Source organism: Otolemur garnettii, unplaced genomic scaffold, assembly GCF_000181295.1.
Source record: "Otolemur garnettii isolate 467f Iridium unplaced genomic scaffold, OtoGar3 scaffold00120, whole genome shotgun sequence".
NCBI classification, from domain to species: Eukaryota; Metazoa; Chordata; class Mammalia; order Primates; family Galagidae; genus Otolemur; species Otolemur garnettii.
The window spans coordinates 2,035,348-2,038,453 of NW_003852515.1; the positions used below are offsets into that span (position 1 = coordinate 2,035,348).

Sequence of the window (3,106 nt, forward strand, 5' to 3'; positions counted from 1 at the left end):
TTATTTGATCCCTTTAAGCCAAGTATAACTAATTACGAGTTAACTAATAAACTCTCTGTTTACAGTCTGCTGTTAGGGATGAGCTGTTAAAGCTCCTAAAATTAATCCCTTCCCCTGTGCAAGAGAGCCCATTCCCTGCTCCAGAGATACTGCTCCTGCCACTTTCCCCTTTTTTCCCCTCTCTACAACCAGAACACAAATGTACAGTTATTTTTCCCAACTTAAAAACAATTCTGAACAATCTATACTTCCTAATTCTTCTCCTACTCACTCCCAACAGAGTCTCACTTTTGTCACCCATGGCCTCAGTCTAGATCATAGCAACCTCAAACTCCTGGGCTCAAGCGATCCTCCTGCCTCAGCCTCCTAAGCAGCTGAGACTGGGAATATGTGTGCCACAGGAAACTATGCACATATTCAGGGAGATAAAGGAAGATAAAGGGTTTTAAAGGAAAAATAAGGACTACATAATTCAGATAATTATACAGGGATCAATAACAAGGGTGACACCAGTCCAAGGGTGGGCAGTCAGTTGCTGGGCAGATTTTCACCCAGTAGTACCTTATGGGTAAGACTATAATAGCCTTTGTACAAGGTTATAATAGTTTTTGTTATCAGGCATTTATGTCTAAGAACCTTCTTTTCATAGTCTTCCCTGGGTTTATTTGTCAAGGTTTTTTTCTTTCTTTCCTTTTTATTAAAACACAAGTGACTCCATTTTGATTCTGACAACTTTTATATATTCTATCCTCAGCACACTTTTGTAATCAGATATGTGGGGGAGTTTTCCCCCATACCAAGCAATTCTCCAGTGGACACCAACTAGGTATTCTGAAATTCAATTTTGATACTATCTACCTGGATGGAGTCATATTCTACAGGTTAAGAGCTAAATCCCATAAAGACTACCTCCAACCTAGATGTCAATCCTGAGTCCAGGCTCTCTGTACATCTGACTAAATGGTTACAAACTGGAAATCCTACTGCTCCCTCCTTGGACAAATTAATTTACAAGGATGACACACAAAACTCAAATACTTACTTGATTTTATCCCAAAGGATATTACAAAGGATACAGATAAAGAGATGGATAGGGCAAGGTATTTGGGGGGAAGGGGTGTGCAAAACCCTTAAATCCTCTGGATACAACACCCTCCTACTGATCTCAAAGCTCAACAAACTCCTATCTTGTTTTTATAGACACTGATCTCCAGCCCTGCCCCTTTCCTGAAGGTTGAAGGGATAAGGCTAAAGTCTAACTCTAACTCTCTAATCTCTTAGTCTTTCTGGCCCCATTTGAGGCCATCTAAGGCTTCATTCCAATTCACCTCATCAGTATCAACTCTGGTGTTAACAAACTGGATCATTATGAATAACAAAAGACACCAATATTGGTTGGGAAATTCTAAGAGTTTTAGCTCTATCACAAGAACCAGGGACGGGTTGGGCGCAGCAGCTCACGCCTATAATCCCAGCACTCTAGGACTCCAAAGTGAGTGGATTGCTTGAGCTCAAGAGTTCAAGACCAGCCTGAGCAAAAGCGAGACCCTGTCTCTACTAAAAAATAGAAAAACTGAGGCAAGAGGATTGCTTGAGCCTAGGAGTTAGAGGTTGCTGTGACCTATGACACCATGGCACTCTACCCAGGGCAACAGCTTGAGACACTGTCTCAAAAAAAAAAAAAAACAACCAGGGATGAAGACAGATATTTTGCATACTGCACCACAAGTAGTCTCCTTGGTTCAGGTCTTGCCATTACACATATTTTCAACTCAGCAGCCACAGTCCTCCTCTTAACACATAAGTCAGGTTACACCACCCAGAGTCTAAAGGCAGATACCTTACAAAGACCTGTAAGACCCTACTTGGTCCAGCTCTACCATTATTTTTTTGACTCATCTTCTATCACTCCACCGATTTCACTGCAGTAGCACAAACGTGACAGGCAGCCTCTGTTCTCTCTTTCAAACTCTGTTCCTGGAACTTGCTTCTCCCCCTGCCTGGATGACTTACTCCTCTTCTCATCTCTTTCAGGCCTTTGCTCAAATTTCATTCTCTCAATGAAGCACTCACCTCAACTACTCTTATTTCAAATTGCAAACTCCTCCCTCCCCAGCATTCCAGTCTTTAATGCTTTACTTTTCTCAACAGCACCTTTTATCACCTGACATAAAAACATATATAGCAGAACCTCTGTATATTAACCATCCAAGGGGCTGTAACAAACTGGAGATGGCCAACATAAGAAACTAGGCCTACTGTACTGATATGTACCTATAGTAAATGTCTGGTCTATGAAAACTGGGTCAACTTAAAAGGTGGTCAATTTAGGGAGGTTCTACTGTGCTTGTGTACTCTCCCACTCTAGAACACAACCTCCTTAAGGGCAAGACATTTTTGTTTCATTCATTACTATATCTAACTTTATGTCTAGAATAGTGACAATGTTTTGACACTTATAAATGAATACAGAAATTTGTATTTATAGATATGCCTGGGATTGTTTTTCTTCAAATTACACCTTGCAAAAGTATTTATCACCAGCCATGCAGTCTAGTCTTACTATCTTCCAAACTTCACTCATCACTCAGATTCATCTGCAAAAGTTATAAAACTATAGAATTCTGGACCAATTCAACTAACTCAGCATCTGGGGGTAAAACCCAGGAATTTATGGAAAGCACTCCAGGCGATTCTGATGAATTGCTAGTTTAGCTGCAATATACCTGACATTAGAAGACTACATTTTGATCACAACTCTGCCACTTTACAAAGATGCTGTGTTCCTGAACTCCCTAAATCTTTTTTCTTCCTCACAAAACAGGAATACTTATCTTGCAAAATTTTGAGAATTCAATGTGAATAAAACAGTCTCGTCAATTGTCAAAGACAAAATGTAGAGTCTCACAGAACTTAATGAGCTCCTGTATAAAAGTTGTACCAGTGAGTACAAACTACTATAATTAATTCTAAATGATATTCTGAGCCTTTTAAAGCCATAAGTACATATTAGCTCAGAACATACATATTGTTTTGGGACTATCAATTTCCAAAATACTCTTCCAGATGTATTAAAAAATTAATAACTTATTCCAAAGTAAGCCCC

General features: G+C 39.6%; 1 protein-coding gene across 1 annotated transcript in view; it reads right to left on the minus strand.

Moving 5' to 3' along the window:
* USPL1 (ubiquitin specific peptidase like 1) overlaps positions 1–3,106 on the minus strand; it is a 47,312-nt gene that overhangs the window by 38,629 nt on the left and 5,577 nt on the right. The window lies entirely within an intron of this gene.